Here is a 22,614-nt window from a genome sequence, read left to right as displayed (position 1 = left end):
TCCAATGCATGAAAGTAAAAAGTGAAAGTAAAGTCACTCAGTCGTGACCGACTCTTCGGGACCCCATGGACTGCAGCCTACCAGGCTCCTCTTTCCATGGGATAAGAGTACAGGAGTGGGATGCCATTGCCTTCTCCCCTTTGGGTATTGGCAGGTCTTAAAAAAATCTGTATGATTACCATATTGCAATGATATGCTAAGTTGCTTCAGTTGAGTCGGACTCTGCAACCCCATGGACTGCAGCCCACTAGGCTCCTCTGTCCATGGGATTCTCCAGGCAAGAATATCAGAGTGGGTTGCCATGCTTTCCTCCAGGGGATCTTCCCAACCCAGGGATCAAACCTGTGTCTCTAACATCTCCTGCATTGGCAGGCAGGTTCTTTACCACTATTACCACCTGGGAGGCCCATGATTACTGTATCACATTCTATAATTTTAAGTTCACAAGAATCATGTCCTTCTATTCAAAATCCTAACAAAACGACAACAGTGTGTAATCCAGAACATGAAAGTCAGATACGCTGGGGAAATGTCAGTAATAAAGAAGACGGTTATGATGATGTAGTCATGTGTATAATCATTCATCAGGCGACATTCTGGTTTTCTTGTTCTGGAAATGGTGTCACACACTCAGAAGGACTTTTAACCCAGCCGTGTGTGCGGTCTTGACAGTGCTCATATCTGAATGTCACGATAGGTGGGAGAGAAGGCCACGGAACCCTAAGATGCAAGAGTCAGCGTCCCCTCTGTCTTTAGAGAAGCACACTAATTCCTTTTGCTGGGCCTTGCTAACGATTCACTCTCAGCTAATTTTTTTAATGGTGTTGTTTTTTTTTTCTCCATGTAAAATAATTTTGCGACTCTGCAGCTACAACACATTGCTATAATTAATGGGACTTGCTTTCTACTTGGATGCTCAAGAAGCCTCAGTGCCACATGGAAATTAAGAAGCGATGAGGCGGGGCTAAACAGCAGAGCAAGGACAAAGATGAGAAATTGTCTTCAAACTGAGGACTACAAACAGCGAGCACATGAACAAAAAGAAAAAAAGAAAAGTTTTCCCAGGTTATGGAAATATTTAGGCAGAAGCGTCGCCCTTTAGTTTTGATTTACCATATTGCATTGCTAATGGGAGAGATGAAAGCATTTTTTTTTCCATTGGCTCTATTGGAACTAAAGTATATTTTGAATATTTTCTCCTTTTTTCCCCTTAAGATGCATTCTCCTTGTCCATTAATGTGCGTGGGAGAAGCATTTGTTATCATTTTTTATTATTTGACTCACGTTTCTTCCCTTGTCATTGCTTCAATGTGCTTGAAGCGGGGTCTAGGAGAGAGTTCAAACCAGACATTACCTGCTGTGACGCCCCATCAGCTGTGATGGTTTGATACGTGGATTTATCCGTAAGCCTTGCCCAGTGGTCAAGGGCAGTTATCTAAAGCCTGTCCCTCATAGCTTTCTTCACTTCTGAGCTTTGAGATGGCTTGAACTTGTCTCTTGGTGGTAACTAGCAAGATGCTTTTTGCATGCTTTCTTGCTTTTAAGATACTTCGTGGAGGGCTTTGGACGACAAGTGTTTCCTGTAGTGTCTGAAGTTGCTGGTTATGTTCAAAGCCTTCACTGTTCCTCCTGGGATCACAGGAGAGAGAACCTGGGAGAGTCTCAGAAGCAGGATCTGACAACTAGGAGGTTGCTGGAGAGGCCTTGTTGCAGAAAACGGGCTCAAGTGCAGTCAAAAATGCAAACTCCTGGGCTCCCAATCTCAGGTATTCCCACATGGTAAATCTGGAGAGAGGCCCAAGATTGTGCATTTTAAATGAGGGTTTCAGATGAGTCTAATTCAAGTACTCTGGGGTGCTTGGTTTAGCTGTTGGGGTAGCGGAAGTACCACAGAGCTGTCTCTTCTCCTAAATTCAGGTTCTGAGAGAAGATGTCATCCCTTGGGTGTGTTATATTCATAGGCTAGCAATGTAGTTGAGAAAACAGTGAAGATTCCCTGTGAACATGGCATCGTGTGCTTACGCTTTCACCTCCACCCTGTCCACACACAGACACCCCCTTCCTACCTCCTTGGCTCTAAATACCAAAGCTGATAAGATATTAAAGTAATAGAAAAGAAGCATGACAAATATCTCTGTGGCTGAAAAATGAAACAGAAATAAACCAGTTAAGTGAACCGGAAGTGAGGACCTACTGAAGTTTGGTAGGAAAGCAGGCAGGAGCAGGCAGGAATCTGTCTCAGCTGGATGCCCAGGGCTAACAGTGATCCATCAAAGGCTGGGACCTGAGCTAGTCTCTGAGCTTGAAACCAGGGACTGCAGAGTAGCAAAAGGAAGCTGGGAAAAAAGGTCTCCCTAGAAAACTGAGTATGGGAGGAGGTCGGATGAAGCAGACTCAGCCTGTTAGCCAAGACTTGAGCCCACATACTCCCTGACCTGGAATTTGGATGTGTAATATTGCCAGCTCTGTAACAGAACAAATGCTCCAAGCTACTGACCTGGTTCTGGACTCGGGTTACGGGGGGCTGGGTGAAGGCTGCAAAATGCTTCAAAACAGGGAGATATGAATGAAGAAAGAGAGAATATATATGGAATACTATTCAAAAGGAATATGCAAATCAAAAGCCCAAGATAGATAAGTAACATTAATGCTAAGCAAGTCAGTAAAAACAGTGTTTGGGAGATGAATTTACTGCATATGAAGTAAAAATAATTAGTTTTAAATAAGCATGTTAGTTATCCTCAAAGTGACGAGGGAAGGGATAGCATTCGTAAAGAATAAGAAACTATGAAAACAAATTCAACAGAGGAGAGCAAAGTATGTGAATAAGTGCTGTTAAAAATTCTGAAAAATATGGTCCGAAAAAACATAAGATAATCTCTAGATTCAACGTAGTTGGAGAAAAATAGTGAACTGGAAGTTAGGTTTAAGAAGTTCAAAGAGAGCATAAAGAAATAGAGATTGAAAAAAAAATATGGGTGAACAAATAAGAAATATGGAGAATAAATTAATCGCCTACAAGTTTGGAGAATATCAGAAAGAGAAAGATAGAAACAGACAAAAGCAGCATTCAAAGAGATTAGCACTAAGGATTTTCCAGAATTGAAGGATGACATGTGCAGAGCAGGGAAAAATATGCTTTTGATAAGAAAATTTGAAATGTTAAGAATAGAGAAAAAAATGCTAAAGTAACCTGAGAGAGCAGACAGTTTACCTCCAGGGAATCACCTCTCAAACAGAAGTCTTCTAAGAGTATTAACAGAAAACAAAAGATTTTTTTCAAAATGCTTTTGATGTGCAGAGGAAAAATAAGTGATTTCTATTCCCAACTAAACTGTCATTCAGAGTATTTCATTCAAGCTCCTAATGGAAGGAGGTACATAATCACTCATTTAATAAACACTTTTAAGTGTAGATCCAAGACAGTTTCTGTCCTTGGAGGAGCTTTCAACCAACATGAGAACTCAATCCTGTCAACACTAATTATAGTAAATCTCTTAAATCAAGAGGCCATAATATCAATGAGAACATAACTTAATCCAGTAGCACAAAATTGTCCTAAGGTTGGAATATATTGGCACAGTGAGACAGTTACAGAAGTTGTAAGATCATAGTTGAAGATTTTGTTCATTGTCTTATATACTATATTCCTTCCTGAGTTTAGTTCCTGGAAAAATTTATTCTTGCAAATAAATTTGTTTTCTTCCTTCAGCAAGTAGAAACTATGTAACTTAACATTTTCATTTTTGTTATAGTTGCTAAGAAACTACAGTCAAATTTTGTGCCTATTTGTGGTGATTGGACTTTTTTTGATATCAGATCAGACCAAACCAGGGTTTATTTCCCTAATAGTTCATGATCTCTGCTCCTGGTTGTTCTGTCAAAGTTATCCCTATTGTGGATGTTGCTTAATTTTGTAAAGTACTTGAAAACTATTCAGAAATGTATACTGACATTAATTTCTTTTAAAAGAATAGTTAAGTAAAATCAACCATTTTTATAACCAATATGAAAAAATACTATGGTTTAAGAAAAATTATTTTTTTAACAATCTAGTTATTTTATGATGTGTCTGCATGAAAAAAGACAAATGAACTTTCTTTTTTAAAAGCATCAACTACATTTCCAAAATCTACCTTGACCCTTTGGGTTTGAAGCAACTCTCTAAAATAGGAATGCTGATTCTGCACTTGCCTAGAAATGTGTTTCACTCAGAACATGTATAATACTGAACTAACCTGAAGAAATGTGCAAAATAAACCCTTATAAAATTTCCCAGAGAATTTTTATTATGGGACTGTGTAAAAGCTTTCCTGTTGGGACTTCCCTGGCAGTCCAGTAGTTAAGACTCTGAACTTTCAATTCAGGGGGCACAGGTTCTATCCCTAGTTGGGGAGATAAGATCCCACATGCTGTGCAGTGAGATAAATAGATTAAAAAAAAAAAACTTTGCTGTTTACATCATATATGAAGTAATTGTTCAAAACACACATAGAGACCAAAATCACTTAGAAGAGAGAAAGGTACAAAATAGATATCAGCTTTGCATTTATTTTTTAAAAATCTACTATTACTGTAACTGAAAGATTAAACCAATTTTCAGCTTTCCAGTAATTTCATTTGTGCCGCTTCATTAGATCTCAACCTTTGATGTTGGCTAAACTGGTGGACAATTTTTTTGTTTTGAATACTAACTGGTGACAGACTATTCATCGACGTACCATTTCAAAATATTTAAATGTCTGTTAAGTCCATTTTTTCCATGAGCCTATGGATTTCAGCTGAAATCCTCACAGGAGAGAGAAGGCAGGCCAACTTTTCCTTGCTTCTGTAACTGTGTTTTCCGACCACAGAGATCTTCCAGCCTCATGGCGCATTTGAAAGGTCTCATCATTCTGTCACTGTTGTCCTCGATTCCAAAAGAGCATGTAGCATTTCGAATGTCGGAAACGTGCTATAGATTTTTTGGCAGCAGAAAAGAAGTCAGTTTAACTTTCGTGTCTTTAAGAAATATATAATGTTATAACCAAAATTAGTACTCTGAAGTTATTTTGCTCTGAAATTGGAAAGAACTAATATACATCTACTATGTTATACATGAACCCTTTGACTGGGAGCCAGATTTGAACATTTCTCTTTACTAGAAATCGACTTTCATATATTCATTTATTCACTTGGCATGAAAAGATAAACAGGCAAAGATGGAAGCAAAAAAAGTTGCATATAGAAATGTTAAGTTAATATAAAGTAAGGTTCATTAGCAGAGAGGTATCATTTACCCGTTTGCGTATATGACAGTGAATAAACAAGTGTGTGCAAGTATTTTAATTATCCAAAGTTGCCAATCTATCTAAAAACGGGAAAACTTAAAATACATCAACATAAAATAAATGCTTATTAAAATTTTAAACAATGATCTCGAAGTGAAAATTGACCTAATTTAAATATAGATTTTTTAATCGTGATCTGATATGCTTTTTTTTCCTTCTTCACATCATAAAGTTCACTTATACTAGGCTACTTATAGTCATTTAAAAGGAGTTGTTTGGCATGCATATCATCCTGAGACACCTTATAATAAATCCAATCCCCACCTCCCCAACGTACCATATGTTTAATTAATTAAGAATAAAACTTTTAACTGTACTTGTAAAAGCACCAAGAAATTGTCTCAAGTAAAAAGCACCTGGAGCCTATATTTTAGAATCCCTATGGTTAGTTGCTATAATATTGGTGAAAATTTGAATATTATAGGAAATAAGTAGTCTTAATGCACACCCCAGGAGAAGTTGCTTTTTTCTCATTGGTGTCTCTTTCCAAATATCTATGATGCCTTTTTATTTTCAACAGCTGCTTAATATGTTATATAAGTTAAAGTATGGTGAAGCTTAGTCATATAAAACCTTTTGAGACATCAAGGAATGTGATATTTCTGACCAGCTGCAAAAATGGTAACTTCTTAGAAAAAAATGAGCATCATAAAACAAACGTAGGCAGGGAGCATATTAATCTTTTCCTTCCTTGTATTTTCCCTCTCATATTGCTTTCTGTCTTTTAAACCTCTAACAGAGCTCTAACCTTTAAAAGTTCTTCGAATCAAGCAATTTTTCATGATCTGGCTGTCTCCTGATTGTTTTTATTTCAGTTTAACATTTCTTCTGATACACTACATTTTTTCAAGGTATTTATGAGATTTTATTCCTGAGTTCAGCTCAGGTTAATAACTCATGAGTTAAGTCAGGTCATATGCATGTGACTTTTCTTAGGGTCGCAACTGATTTCCCAAAGTAACTGTAATAATATTATTCCTAGATAGAATTTGTTGTAAGATAAAAAACCTGTCTATACAGTTATACAGCCCGTACTCTAATAAGTGGTATTCCCTGTTAATAACATGGAAATGATCTTACTGATCAAAAAAAAAAGAAAGAAAAACTAAGCCTGCAATGCAGGGTTTTACGGTATCTTACAGGGTCTTTACAGCAGCTTTACAAATCCTTACAGTAATGTCTGCATTACTGTCTGCTTCCTTTCTGTGTCTTCATCACAATTGTGTCATTCAGTATATTGTGAGTAAATATGAATGACAAAATACTTAATTCTAAGGTAGTGAATTCCATTTCCAATCTAATATGCAGAATGGAAAACAATAATAGGGAATAAATCTTCAATTTTGTTTCTCATTGATCTGTGCTATGTAAGATTTTAATGTTTATTAGTTTCTCAATAATCAAATATAAAAGTCATTATCACCAATGCAGAAAATTATCCAACCCTTTTACTTTGTGCACAGTATACCCCTATCTTGCCTATTCTTTTACAATTAGCTTGCATTCATGTTTGATTGGTTGCTAACATCAATGTGTAAAACAATGACAGAAAAAGTATTCATAAAATATAGTCTCCTAAAGCTAAAAATAGCCAATGCCAGAAATGACTTATTATCCAATAAAAGCTTAAAAATCGCTTTGAGGGGGAAAAATAAGTATTACATTGCCAAATTCAAGTGTCAAGAAGTAAAGACAAAAATAGGTATCAGGACAAAGAAGAGATTTATATTTTTCTAAATGATAGTTATATTTCATGTAAATTTGGCAAAGAGTTAAAAATCCATGTTCTTAGGACAGAGCCAAAAACAAAAAAGAAAAAAAGCCAAGAAGAGTCCATCATTTTGATGATTTATGTTTCTAACATACTCTTTGAAAATATAGATGATCAAGGACATTTTTAATGTCTTAACTAAATGTTTGATATCTACACATCTCTCCAAAAGGAAGATTTACATTTCAAAATTTGAATTTATACATTAAAGACATGTTACAGGTATATGGTTTTTTAATATCCCTAATTTTGAAAAAAACTCTAATTTGGCCTTAAATTAAAATATAAAATGGATTATTATATTATTATTTCCAAAATAGTTATCTCTGTAGATGCTCTATGATTTGCCTTGGGAACAAATATTTTTGAAAATATTGGTAAACAAAATCAGGCCAGAAAAGTAGAATATTTCAACCGAAAGTTATAGTATGTCAGATTGTGGTGGACAGTGATGCTGCTGGAGAAGCTGGACAATCCTGTTAGGTACGGCTTCACTTTTATTTTCAGATAACAAGTCAAGGAAACAAGTCAGAAACAGAGAACATATCCAACAGGATCTCCAGGAGCAACGTGTGTTTACCTGTAGAATTCATAATGTGCTGTACTTACGTGGAAAGAGGGTTTCCGGGTCTACTAGGGGTTCACAGACACAGAACTGGGACCTGTAGGGGAGACAGAAACCAAGAACGTAAGAGATGAAAGCCCTTAGAAGTCACATCTCAAAGTGGAGAGGCAAGTTTTCTTATGTCCTATGTACTTCTCCATTTTGGAAGCCACTTGCTTCTAGCATATACATTGTCTGGATGACCAGGAGTTGACTAAGTGCAAGGGAAAAAAGTTGAGTGCCGTAGAAATAAATCTAGTTCTTCCAGGGACTAGCGAGGTTTCATCACTGGACAGCTTGCAGAACAGCTTGGGAAGGTAATTCTAAAATGCGTGCAGTGTCACCCGAGAAGTGACATTTTGGAATAAAACTTTCCCTGTTAGTCTGTTTCTGTTTTGTAGATAAGTTCATTTGTGTCCTAGAAACTAACATAACGTTGTAAATCAACTATACTCCAATTTGGGGGGAAAAATAAACTTTCCCTATTAGACTAGTTGAAACCCAAATTTCTGTGGGCCCTTGTGTATATCTTCATCACCCTTACCCATCTTCATCTTCATGTCTATTATCATCATCCTTTGTTATCTTCTGGTCCTCTCACTGCCAGTCACTCTGAGAAAAAGGCGATAGAAAAGATACCATCCCCAAAGTAAGTGACAGCTTAGAGACACTAATGATTATGCAGTGTCACTTCCCTAAGCCAGTGGCCAAGCGAGGAATAAACTTAAGCCCTGGCACAATACACTCATCCTTCTAGATCAGAGTTTCTCCCCTTATTACATGCTGTATGTATGACTTTTAAAGATAAAATAAATAGGAGGTGTATTGTCTTAATTCCCATTTGTTGCTGGGTGCTCTCCTGAGAATTCCCAAAAGAATCCAGAAGAGAGAAGTTCTGTTAGTCAATGTTTAGCCTCTGGCCATAACTATCTTCAGATTCAGAGCAGTAAGGACGAGCAAGAAAGCGAAATGTGAGAATCAAAGAGAACTGAGATGTCTGCTCTCGCATTCATATGGATCTGTTCTATATTTATGCTTATTAGGATTCTTTTAAAACAAAATAAAATAAAATGAAATGAGCTATGAGGAAAAGAAACACTCAAAGCTGTTTCCAATCAGCAGGGAATATTCATATTCTTGATTTGCAGCTTATGGAGGTCTGAATCAGCTAGCCAAGGTCCTCCCGACCATGACTTCAGGGGCTGTAATGGCCCTTCAGAATTCCCAGGTTCCCGCTGAAGTTCATCATCCTGGATTACCATTGGTTGAAGGTCGGATTTAAATGCCAGCTTTGCAATTTTCTTCTTAGGCAATTGCCCTGGGAGATGAATCCCACTGAGGTTAAGAGGAAACTGTCTTAAGATAACTTCCTAAATACGTCCTGGTAAAATATCCCTCATCTCCAAGCTCAGTCTTCTCTTTTTTTGTCTACATAAAAACCAGTTGTAATGCAAATGCAGCCCTCTGTCATAAAACACTTCTGAAGCCAGGCAAAATTCTTTAAATGCAGTAAAGGTGCCTACTTATCAATGGGTAGCTATACTTTTGTAAAAATCCCTTTTACAGGAGTGTAAGCTGTAACATTAGAAGCTGCTAAGGCCAAGTAAGCAGTGGGCTGTAGTTCTTTGCAAATGGCATCATGAAGTGAAGTTGCATCTTTTGAAACCGAAACACATGAATTCTGTGGTGGCCTGGAAGGTGTCCCTGCGTTACTTTGACCTATTGTCACATCAACATCGCCGCTTCTGTTGTTGGCTTCGGGTAACCTCATAATCAAGTCCCTGCTGCCTTAAAAATTAATTATGATAAGAATTTCTTTTCAGTTCAGACTGTTCAACAATGCCTCACGTGCAGGCTGCAAATTATGAAGTGTAAATTAGGGCATCACTGAGCAGGAAAGATCCCAAGGAACCAATTTAAGAATTCTCTCTGGATTTGGTGGAGACCTGGAAATCATCCCTTCTGGAGGAATCACTTGAAATTAGAATCTTAGAATCGACTTGCCATTCAGGTTCACTGTGTATTGGGCTGAACTTTCTTGGGGAAAAAAATGTGCTAAATGTATGCGAACAAATTTTTAAATTTTGCCTCTCATAGTACAATTCCTTATTAAAAAAAATAATCACTTACAACTGCCATGCACAATTCTCAGCAAGCCACTTACATATTAACTTATTTAATACTTACAGCAACTCTATGAGGTAGGTGGTATTGGTGCCCCATTTTACAGATGATGCAACTGAGGTTCAGAAAGTAAGAGATGGGGAGGTCACAGAGCTAGTGTCAGCCAGTCTTGCTCCATAGTCCTTGCTCCCAGTTTCAAAATTATGCTGCCTTAACAATTTGGCTCAGTTCCTGCTGCTACTGCTGCTGCTAAGTCGTGTCCGACTCTGTGCAACCCCATAGACAGTGGCCCACCAGGCTCCCCCGTCCCTGGGATTCTCCAGGCAAGAATACTGGAGTGGGTTGCCATTTCCTTCTCCAATGCATGAAAGTGAAAAGTGAAAGAAGTTGCTCAGTCATGTCCCACTCTTAGCGACCTCATGGACTGTAGCCTACCAGGCTCCTCCATCCATGGGATTTTCCAGGCAAGAGTACTGGAGTGGGGTGCCATTGCCTTCTCCTCAGTTCCTGAACTCTCCTTTATTAAATGTACAAAGTAGGCAGTAAATAGTTTCTAAGGTGTGCTGAATGAGATTACTTTAAAGATTAATTTTCCACACATCAAACTTCAGGAACACCAGTCATCCATTTCCCAAGACGTTCTGAGGTCTGAAGGAAAGAATCAAGCGTGCGCTTGGTGGGTTTTCCTTTCGGATGGCCATTGGGCTTTAATCCCTTCCCTCTGCTTCACCATTATCACCATTTTGTTTGTTTTCCATCTTCTAAAATTTGTCAACATCCTTTTCTGCTGTCATTGCATTTCCTCTTCCCTTTGTTCATGTGCGTATGAATTTAAAATTTTTCTTTACTGTCATTTTATTTTCAGAGTATGAAGTATTTACAGAAGAAGAGGTGGGGAGAGGGTTATGAAGAAGATATTAGTTATTTCTTCACATCCTTAAAACCCTTTCTTCCAGATCACCTTTTATTTGCAGAAGTTAAAGTTTAGTCCCAAATAGCTCTGAATATGAAATCCATAATGTGAAAGTTTTCACAGCTGTGGTCAATATGGCTGCATTATTCTTCCAGACTGCTTGGCGATGTCCAGTGTTCTAAAAACTGCTCACTCCAAAGGCTTGAAAAATGGAGTTAATGAAGTTCAGTGAAATAAACTGAAAGTTGAAAATCAGCAGTGAGCAAGGGAACAATACCACTACAAAACACTCGTGTTTTCTAAAATGTATGCAAAGCTTCATATGTTAATACTTCAAATTCCAAGATGGCCAATTTATTTTTAAAATAAGAAACACCTGTTTATCATCAACCATAATAATAAGATGTTTAATTTTGAGAGAATGTTTTTGGCAGTTGCTAATAAGCCATACTTTAAGATTTAAAATAGTTTTAATATATTCTAATGAGCTACTTATAAGGCATGAGGAAGAACATTTAGATGTTTCTTGACTTTCACTGATATTCAGTGACTATTAAACCTATACTTTACATTAACTTTAGTCATTCTTTACCCATATTATAGTTAGTGGAAAAAAGATACTTAACAGTTCTATTACTTTATCTTACGTGTTGTATTACTCAAGGAAAATTAAGGCAGGATTATCAGTGTTCCACAAATATATTCCTGAAAAAGCATTTTTACTTGTAAAAGTATATGAGAATTAAAATGAAGTATATGAAAAAGAAACCCTACAGTAAATAAGCTAAGGATTGTCATTCAATTATATTTTAAATTGTTAACTAGTCCAATTCTTCCTACTTTTTTTGTTTGCAATTGGTAATAGTCTACAGCTAAATAGAATAAGTTAAAAATTTTAGAAAACATTAAAAGTGGCAATTTAGCAGCACTTTCTGAAAAAGTAGAAAAAGCAAAAATGTAAATGGAATATTTCTTATAAATTTCAGTGTAAAAATATCTTAATAAATCTTTAATGGCAATTTGCATTTTCATTTCTCAGATTTGAAGCTTTCAGTTAAAGTCTTTTTCCCTAGCACTTTATTTTCCCTGTTGATTTATATTTGTATACAATTTTGTTCATTTTGACCGTTTAATTGCTGTTGTCTCTGATTTAGGCCTGAATTTTTTAAAATGTACATGACCAAAAATTTTCAATGTAAGAATATTCAAAATAAGTGTTTAATTTGAAGATTTTGCACAAATTTTGCCATGTTACTATCCTTAAAAGAAATAATGAATGGACAAAATTAATATAATCTGCTTAAAATGAGCTAAATTGACCTGTTTTTAATTTAATTCCATAGAGAAGTGAGTATGTTTGCTAGGGGCAGGATCAGCTATCAACATCCTCCTACCTCCAACCACAGACTTGCTTTTTTGTTTTTGTTTGTTTGTTTTAACAATCAAGGTTAAGAGGAATTTAAAAGGAAAGAATAATAATATAGAGAAGAATGCCATTTTTATGAGTTAAAGTTTTGCTGACATTATCTCCTAAAATCACCAGTTATAACTTAAATGAAAGAGCAGATACATGCATAGCTAAATCACTTGGCTGTATGCCTGAAACCAATACAACATTGTTAATCAACTATACCCTAATTTCTGGAGAAGGGAATGGCAATCCACTCCAGTATTCTTGCCTGGAGAATCCTATAGACAGAGAAGCCTGGCAGGATACAGTCCATGGGGCTGCAAAGAGTTGGACATGACTGAATGACTAATGACCCCAATAGAAAATAAAAGGTTTTAAAAATAAAACAACATAAAAATACTGGAAATTTATTTACTCAAGAATTTTATGTTATTCACAAGGTAATGGTTACTGGCACAATAGAGTTTTTACTTTAATCTGTATTATTAACATTTTATCCATCATTTTCTTAACTTGAAACAATCAACAGAACAGTAAAATAAGGTATAATGTGTTAAGAAAAATATATTATGTAAAAACTATATCATTTTGATGATATGGCATAACATAGATAGGAAAGATATCTGAGATGTTATAACAACATTGAGTGCTTGTACATTGATCCTTATTTTTAGACTTTTTTGAGAGTATCCACTTGCTACATTATTTTGCTTTTAATAATGAAGATAATCATCTAAGGAAATAAACACTTGACTCATTAACTCTTTATTTTTCTTTCCAGACTAGCCGTTGTACTTTTAAGTCATGGCTTCAGAAAATAAATTTTGTATAATTTAGGGGATTATGTGAACTGAATTACAGTCTCTGGAGTGATCAAGGAATTGTTTTTTATTGTTTTAAATTTCTTAAAAAAAAAAAAGATCAAGCAATCCATATCATTCCGCTTGCCTAAGACAACTACTGAAAACATTTGTATTTCTTACATATCCTAAAGGCTGATCTTGTCTAACTCATATTAACCTACTCTGTAAGGATCACAAATCTTCAGACAATCTCCTATATCTAAGTAATTTATTTTCTGTCAAACATATAAAACAAATCTTGGTAAAACATTCCATTAGAAAGGGAGAGAGTTTGGAGGAAATTTTTCCGTGGTGGTATGCCCTGCATTTTCAGGAGTGTCTGATGAAACACAGATGTTTCAAAGTGCCCACAAGGATGGTTAGTCAAGACCAGATTGATCCCTGGTTAATCTCTGAAACCTCTTGCTTCCATTCTTTCTATCAAAATATATTGCTTTCTTTTGCTGAATGAACTCAACTGAGTTGGCCACAAAAGAGTTGAATCAAAAACACTCAAAGTGGAAATTGAACATGTTAGGATTTCTGCAATGGTTTATTATGCATTTCTTTCCAAAATGTTCCAAATGTAATTTGGTTTGGGAGTAAATGTCTCTTTTACTTTAAGCAGTGCCAGTATTTACACATGGACCATCAGTTCAGTTCTCATGGATATTTTGCAGTATTCTGACAAATAATGGATTTACCGGAGAAAGTAATTGGTTGCATGGGTAGCTTAGCTCCTTCCACATTCCGATATTGGACAACCATGGAGAATGCAGTATTTTATCTAGTTTTTAATCTTTGACTTAAAAAAAAAACTAATGAAAGCAGATACACTGCCCTAGAAAAATTTTTAAATCAAAGAAGTGACCTGAAGATAGTTAATACAATTACCAAGGTAATGACGAAGGACTGTCACACCACCATTGACACTTAGGTAAATCTCTTTTCAGAAACATGAAGAAAAACATGAGTGGATGGATGCTTTTTTCATCATTTTCATTGTGCTGTCAATTTCCTTTGTACAACTAGAACCCTACTTTTACCAGAAGTTAGAATAAAATAGGGATTAATTTAGTCATTAATGTCCTTTGTGGTAAACTAATTGTATTTCAGAATATGTAGACCTTATTTCAATATCTTAATATCTTTTGGGCCCAGATCACTTTCTTTAATATGAAACAAAAACCTGTTATTATCTCATTACTTGATCCGACAAGTATTTTAAAACTTTATGTGATTTTGAACCTAGGCTTAATACTTTGACAAATATAATTTAAAATATTAAGATTGTTAAATTTACAGAATAATTCACAATCTTCTAAAGAGAAAATAAAATACCCCCATGTTCATTATCTGTTGAAAAATATTGAATTTCCAAACATGTTTCCAAAATATTTGCCTTTCAGTTTTGCATATTTGTATTTCTAATTTCTTTCATGCTGAGGCATCTGTTCATGATTTCTAGCTTATTTTCAAAATCTTTTTGTGTTACTGTTCAGATTTGATATTTAAATTCTTTATGTGCTGAATGACTTCTAGGGACCCAGTCAGTAAGACTTTTCAGATTCATAAATTTTTAAAAACATCATCGTGGGTTTTTTTCACCTGGGAAAATATTCCACTTTTGACTTATACTCGTTGAACAGAATCTGTGTTATAACTTTTGTTTTGTTTTGACGTTTGCACATTCAGATGTATTTGTGATGGAGATCACATTTCTGAAAAATTATTTTTTTAAATATAGCCTTAATTCCAGAATATAGAAGTGAAACCTTAAACATGCAAAAGGGAGTTTCCGTTTGCTTTGAGGGAGGGGTGGCCATATTTTGAGAAGAACTTCTCCTTTGGGAGAGAAAGGAAGCCGGGTTCCCCAGGATGGAACTTGCTTGGCTCCCTTTTCAGCAATGGAATTGTTACTCATTAAGGTAAAAGCCAGGCTGTGGTTTGGGTTATATGTGTTTTCTGTTAATTCACTTAAAAAATGCTTTCCTTCCATACATATTCCTTGTAAACTATAAGTCTACAGGATAATATATATACCCATCTTTATATATGGCCTTAGAAAATGACATAGATAAATATCACTTTGTGCTAAAAATAAGCCCATAGTAATAAAGAGGTCAGTCCGGAGTCACAGGGTACATAAAACAGACTGGATTTTGAGTCATGACATCTACACAGACTGCAATACTGCTGAATTTTCATATTAAGAGATTTTGGCTGAAGGAATTCAGACACATACACAGTATGGCCCCAGAAATCTTGCCAAGAAAAGTTGAGTTTAAAATGTAGGGGAACTGATCCAAGAATAGGCCTCAAACATGTTGCATTCATTACACGCAGCTGTGTACATGAGAAGTGACTTTTTATCCCCACCTACCAAAACCCTATCCAGAGCTGTCACTTTTTTTTTTTTTGCCAACTTGCTGACCTTTCTCTTCCCACAAAAGGGAAATGTGATTGACAGATGATTATTCAAAACATTTTGGCAATAAAAAAAAAAGCATGCTAATGTATTTGCTCTAAATACAAAACATTTTTAAAGAGACATTTCTTACGAGCTCAGTTTTTGTGAGTAAATATTAATTAACCATTGTTATGGAGAAAACCAGCCTGGAGAGAGAAAGCTGGTGGATACTGCAGTGGGTGCTTTTGGAATATAAAGATTTAGAGGTACTCAGGTTACCTAGGTATGATCAAGAAACTTGGCAAAGAAAGAAAAACACAGAAACCCGTGTCCATAGGCCTGGAAGAAACAAATGTCAATCATGACACATGAGCAACGGTTGAGCCAGGTTTTACGGAAGTGGAGGGAGCATTGAGAAATACCCATCGCTAACCAGTATGGTTGGAGAAGGCAATGGCACCCCACTCCAGTACTCTTGCCTGGAAAATCCCATGGAAGGAGGAGCCTGGTAGGCTGTAGTCCATGGGGTCACTAGAGTCAGACATGACTGAGAGACTTCACTTTCACTTTTCACTTTGATACACTGGAGAAGGAAATGGCAACCCACTCCAGTGTTCTTGCCTGGAGAATCCCAGGGACAGGGAAGCCTGGTGGGCTGCCGTCTATGGGGTCGCATAGAGTCGGACACGACTGAAGTGACTTAGCAGCAGTAGCAGCAGCAACCAGTATGGTTATCTGGTTAGGTTACATATTCTCTGCTTCTGCTTCTCACACCACTGCTGGTTGATGTTCCCCCATTTTATCTGCAAACCTAGCTTCTCCAAAACAGGATCTGATCAATGGATTCTAGTCTCCATCTAGTACAGAGTGCAGCCCCTGTTGGTCAGAGCAATCCTGACAGACATTTACTGGATGCTGGCCCTGCCAATAGTTGGTTTTCTTTGGGTCAGCTTTTAATTCCATCAATCACTTGCAGACAGAGTTCCAGGAATGATGCCATGAAGCCAAAAACAGGGATCTTTGGAAAGCTTTGTGTGACTTGTGCAGCCCATATATTTTATCATAAATGCGTACATTAAAATAACAAAGATTTTTTTTTAAATATATGATGCCTTTAAAAAATATTTTACTCTGCTAAATTTTCCAAGCAGAATATTTTAATTTCTCCAAGAGGAAGTACATAATACTAAAGAAAATAATAAGGGGAATGATTTGTATCATTAGTTTTCCTGACTCTGATGGAAACTAATTCTTATGAAGGGCATTGGATTGATATAAGTGCTTCCCTGTTCCAGTAAGCACAGTGGATAAATACTGTTTAGTCTGGGTGCAAATATGTCTGGCACACAGGGAGTAAAGTCTAATATTTCCCAGTGCTAGGAAATATATTCTGTCTTTTGACCCAATAGATCCTGAGACAACTTCTTCCAAAGACTCTAACCAACTCCATTTTTATTTTTTTTGGTGAAATATATTTGGGGATTTTGTGACTGTTGATATTCCAGAAACAGGAGGCTAATCTTTGCATCTTCCAGACTCAGAGTTTTTGCCAGTTAACATACAACCAAATGCATCTCAGAAACAATAACACTGCCTCTGTTTCTAAATTCTACTCCAATTCCATAATATCATAGGATTGTTAAGCATTGCTTGGCATTGTTGGACATTAATAACCTACTCTAATTTTTATTTGTGTCCATGAAAATTGTTTAATTTTAGCTTTTAACTCAGTGATTGAGTGCTACATTATGAAATTTATTTCCAGGCACATATATAAATTGCATAAGCAATTTCTTCATGTGATATAAATGAGTATGATAAAAATAGAAATGCTTAAATACTTGTTTTAACTTATATCACACCTACAGTTTAAGTTCTTTAGATCCAGTTTTAGTTTTTTAAATAATTTATTGCCTACAGTGATTAATTGAATTAACATTTCTGTTAGTGCCAAGGAGTAGAACTGTTTTGCCTTACCAATACAGATCAAATTCAAATGATTGGCCTTGACATTTTGCAAATTTATAAACCTTTATTACTGTAGGATCAAGTCATTATCTAACAGCTACAGTTGGTAATTAATCCATAGTTCAAATTCAGTTCAGGTAGACCAACTTTATTCAGTGTCTACACATAGTTAATACTGTGAGAGATTGACTGTTGAATGAAATATGAACCCTGCTTTTGAATTTCTAGTATATTTAAGTCCTATGATAAATACGTTTCATAGATTATCTCATTTAATTTTAACAAAAATCCAGTGACACAGGTATTATATTATTTTTAATTTACATACATACACGAGGCTCAAAAATGGCAAGCGGTTTACTCAAGATCACACACCTAGTAAGTGGAAGAGGCAGGATTTTTTTTTTCCTCAATGTGTGGCTTGCAAGATCTTAGCTCCCCAAGCAGGGATCAAACCCCTGCCCTCTGCACTGGGAGCACAAAATCTCAACCACTGGACCCCCAGGGAAGTCCCAGGAGACGGAATTTTAACTCAGGTATGAATGTACTTGAGGACTTTATGACTGTTCATATTTCACAAACGGGAGGATAATCTTTGCATCTTCCAGACTCAAAAGAATTTTTGCAAATTAACATGCCACCAGTGCCTGTCAGAAATAATGATGCTGCCTCTGTTTCTATGTTCTTCTCCAATTCTCTAGTTTTAAGGCAATATGTAGAATGCAATAAGTGTGATTTTTATGTTTTCTTAATTTGATGACTATGCAATAATCAAGCATATTATTGATTGATTACTGACATCTAGGCTGCAGTCCATGGGGTCTCTAAGAGTCGGACACGACTGAGCGACTTCACTTTCACTTTTCACTTTCATGCATTGGAGGAGGAAATGGCAACCCATTCCAGTGTTCTTGCCTGGAGAATCCCAGGGACGGCGGGGCCTGGTGGGCTGCCATCTATGGGGTCGCACAGAGTCGGACACGACTGAAGCGACTTAGCAGCAGCAGCAGCCACCACGGGACAGGAAAGCTTTCAGGTCAGGAAGAGGAGACATCTAAGATGAGACTGAAAGAAAAATAGGACTTAGCTAAGAGAAGATGGATGCTAGTCCAAAGATTAGGCATATCCTATGCACGGTGCCAGAAATTGTCACTGTGATTGAAAGTTCAAGGAGATGTGAAGTCACAGAGTGTCTCATCAGCTCTACTTAGGAATTGGGATGTTTATCACAATGGCAGTGGGGAGTCATTCAAAATTTTTCTGTCAGGAAATTGGTATGATGATTTGTGTCTTTTTGAAAGATTTTTCTGAATGGAGTATGAAGAATGTGAGAGGAAGGTAAGAATAGAGGCAGGTATGATATTACATCCAAGTGAAAAATGATGGTTGCATCAACAGAGGTAGACATGGTAGAGATGAAAATTGTGAAAATGGTGGAGGGCCTATGGGTTGATTCAATGTAGGGAATGGGGAAGGCGGTGCCAATAAAAGAAACAGCTTCCAAGTTTCTTGAGCATTTGGATGAACACAGATTTTTTTGTTCACTGACTCCAGGAACCCAGGAAGAGATGGAAGCTTGTGGCAGATGATTATTTTATTTTATTTCATTTCATTTTTTTTAAAGGAGAACTACTCAAAGTCAGGGTTTTGGTTCAACTGTGATGAGGTCTTTATGTTTATATTATTTTATTTTTTTGGCTGCATTGGGCAGCTTGCAGGATCTTAGTTCCCTGACCAGGACTTGAACCTGGGCCCTCAGCAGTAAAAGTGTGGAGTCCTAACCACTGGACCACCAGGAAATTCCCTAAAGATGATTGTATTAGCTTTGAACATGTTGCATTTTAGATGCCTGTAGACATCCTGTTGAAGCCATTGAGTGATTGGCTATGAGCCTGGTAGGCAATTGGAATTAAAGGAACAGCACCCAAAATTCTTGCTTGGAAACCTCACAAATGGAGGAGCCTGGTGGGCTACAGTCCACGGGGTCGCCAAGAGTCAGACGTGACTGAGCGACTGGCACTTTCACTACTGGTCAGTTAGGCCTTGCCAGGTGGCAGTGGTTATGGAAATCAGAGAGAAATAAAAGGCGGGGGGTTGGGCGTACAGAGAGAGAACGGAAGAATGGAGTAAGGGGAGGGGGGTACCAAAGAAGGACGTCTAGGCAGAGGGAGTGATGTGACAAAGTGACAGGAAAGGGGGAGAGGTGTATGTGAGAAAAATCCTATGTCAAGTGCAAGGTAAGACTGAGATGGTTCTCCTGGATAATGGTTGGTGATGGGGTTTATTCTGTAGTCAATAGGGAACCAGCGAGGCTTTGAGCGTGGGAGGAGCATTTGCTAATAAGTCATTGGAAGGTCTGACCCGAATGTGGACTGGAGTAGGGATGCAAGGACCGTGGCGCAGGCTGTCGATGCATCTAGGGTAGATGTGAAGAGATTGAGAAATTGGGTAGGATATGTAAGGAAATTTAAAGAAAAAGCATGGATGCAGGAGGGACTTCTGAAAACAGAAGTCTTCCCACTACTTCTGACCCAGGGACAGGAGATGACTATTCAAATGGTAACAACTTGGAGTTTAAAAAAAAAGAGAGAGAGAGAAAAAAATCAGAAGAGGGATCTGGTTTCCAGAAATCTGTATCTTGTATGTTATTTAGAACTTAATGATCATACTTCTTAGAATTAAAAATAAAAGAATAGTGTATCCGTATATTTTATTTTTAAACTTGCCTTTTTCCCTGTTTTCCTGGAGCTTATAAGACTCTATTCCAGAGATTAGACCAGATGATATTTTTCTTTTCCTGTGCACTACAAGAAAAAATAAAAAGGACTTAGAAATCCGTTTGGAAAGAGTCAAATGAGAGAACTCAGTAATCCTTACCAAGAGTGGCAGTCCTTCGTCCTAGCTGGGCTGGACCACTGTGGGGCAGGGGAAGACGGGGGTGGTGAGAGCAGCCGCAGGAGCTGAACAGAAGGTCTGAGCACATCAGTTCCTCAGGAGTCAGTACAACAATGGATAGAGAAAAGATGTGGGGCATTTCTATGGGAAGCCCTGGGACACAAGTTGTTCTTTCGTTGGCATCTCTGAAGTCTATAAAAATATAATTCTGGCTATATACCAAGAAGCATCTGATGCAAAGTCAAACACATCAAGAAGGCTAAATGCCATTTTCGCTCAAGTAGCTGTCTGTGCTGGGGGGCGAGGGGAGGTCTTTCCATGGTTTTTGCCGGTGGTCCTCATCAGTTCCGTGGTTTTATGGAAGTTCTGGTCTTGTTCGGGAGAATCCCTGCAAGACTGAAAGCTATTTCTCTTCAACTGTATTGCTTCGGACAGTCGACAAATACAGAGTTTATTACATGACTTCTTCCATCCTCTGTGTTTACACTGCAGGTGAATTTTTTTTTTTCTTTAGTGACCTGACTTATGGGTTGGTTATTATGACTGTTTCTCTTTTTTTTTCCAGAAGTCTTCTTTCAAAGAACAGAAAGGTTTTAATTCCCACTGAAAAGAAAGACAGGGGACCCCAGCCTGTGGACCCAAGTGTTAAATTGCTTTTGAAGATGGGGCAGTTGGAAGCTGCTAACAATATGGAGATCAGACATTCTGTCTCCAGCCTGGGAACAGGACCGACATCAAGTGAACAGGCAACTGCTTGCCTGCCTGTCTTCCTCCCTCCAGATAAAGGCCCAGAAGGGGCAGCTGCCAGCCAGGAGGAATGTGAAAAAATAGGAAATTGATTTGAAATAGGATTGGGAAAAAGGCAGAAGAGAGTATTTAAAGAATTTTCAAATCTTTTTAGGCATGAGTAGATACTGTCTCAGCAGAGAAAGGTCATCTTTACATACTCTCTCATACTTTCTGCCTTTGGACCCGAAAGCCACCAAAAGTCACAGTCGAACAGGTATTAGAAAGCCCTGAAGTTGGTTTATTTCTTCATAATTAGAGGGAAATTGGATATGGATATATATTTAACTCTTTGACAAATCTTCTCAACCCTTTTGAAATAGAAAAAAAAGGAAATAGAAAATTATAAACCTTCTGATTCTAGGCTCAGGAAAAGTAGATTGTTTTTTTTCCTGCTAGTTACAATGATAATTAATTAAATTTCACATTCATCAGAGGGGGCGGGGCAGTAGTGTTTGACTGTGAAGGTTGAGGGCATTCTAATTTTCTATTGACAGCGGTTCTTTCGGTTTGATAGATGCCTTTAGGCAAATTATAACGCCTCTCTCTACTTTTTTGCTTAAGGAAATATGAGGAGGCGGTCATGTTAGGGATATTTAGAATCACTAGTAAATAGAGGAGATGTTTGTCTTTGGGGTCATACTCACTGGCTTCACTGTAAGAAGGCAAGAGGGCTCCACAAGGAGCTGTAAGTTTCTTTCGGCTCCTAACGTGTGGTGATGCTCTGTGATCTCTTGAAGGCAGGAAACCAGTGGTGTGCTTTCAATCGGTGGTCCCCAACCTTTTTGGCACCAGGGACCATTTTCACGGAGGATAATTTTTTCACTGACTGGGGTGGAGCACGGTTTCGGGATGATTCAGCCACGTTATTGTTACTTTTATTGTTGCTGTTCAGTTATTCAGTGGTATCTGTCTCTTTGTGACCCCCTGGACTGCAGCACACCAGGCTTCCCTGTCCTTCACTGTCTCCCAGAGTTTGCTCAAACTCATGTCCATTGTAGGTGATGCCATTCCAACCATGTCATCCTCGCTTGCCCCCTTTCCCTCCTGCCCTCAATCTTTCCCAGCATCAGGGTCTTTAATTGTGTACTTTATTTCTAGGATTATTTTTATTATATCAGCTCCACCTCAGATCATCAAACATTAGATCCCAGAGGTAGAGGACCCCTGCTCTAAACTATACTTGCACCCAGAGCCTCCTCTTTGTGGCCCACCTTACTTGAAGTTGTTGATAGGATACACAGGCAATGAAAGACAAGAGACCTTGCAAGAGATGTAAGTTTTAGCTGAGAAGAATAAATAGATGTGATTGCCACTGACGATATAATAACAAACCATGTGATAACAATATGATAACAACACATAATAATAGGGCTCATGCATACCTTACTGCTTCTCTTGGCTTCATTAATCATCAGTGCTGTCCTTATGAAATGGAGAACCTCTCACCTCTTACAGACAATAGATTGAGGCTGGTATCGCAACATATGAAAGGTTAAAATATGGAGTGGAATAAAGCTGAGAACAGCTGTTTTCTAAATCACATCTGCCTTAAAATGT

At 37.4% G+C, this 22,614-nt stretch overlaps 1 protein-coding gene and 1 non-coding gene across 2 annotated transcripts in view; one reads left to right on the top strand and one right to left on the bottom strand.

Annotated features, from left to right (window-relative positions):
- TENM3 (teneurin transmembrane protein 3) overlaps window positions 1-22,614 on the top strand; it is a 622,438-nt gene that overhangs the window by 252,103 nt on the left and 347,721 nt on the right.
- Window positions 19,100-19,172, bottom strand: TRNAK-UUU (transfer RNA lysine (anticodon UUU)). Its single transcript has one exon. It is a non-coding gene; the product is annotated as a tRNA-Lys (tRNA).

Source organism: Bos mutus, chromosome 27, assembly GCF_027580195.1.
Source record: "Bos mutus isolate GX-2022 chromosome 27, NWIPB_WYAK_1.1, whole genome shotgun sequence".
NCBI classification, from domain to species: Eukaryota; Metazoa; Chordata; class Mammalia; order Artiodactyla; family Bovidae; genus Bos; species Bos mutus.
The sequence above is the reverse complement of the archived record's forward strand: the minus strand, read 5'-3'. Positions and strand labels throughout refer to the sequence as shown.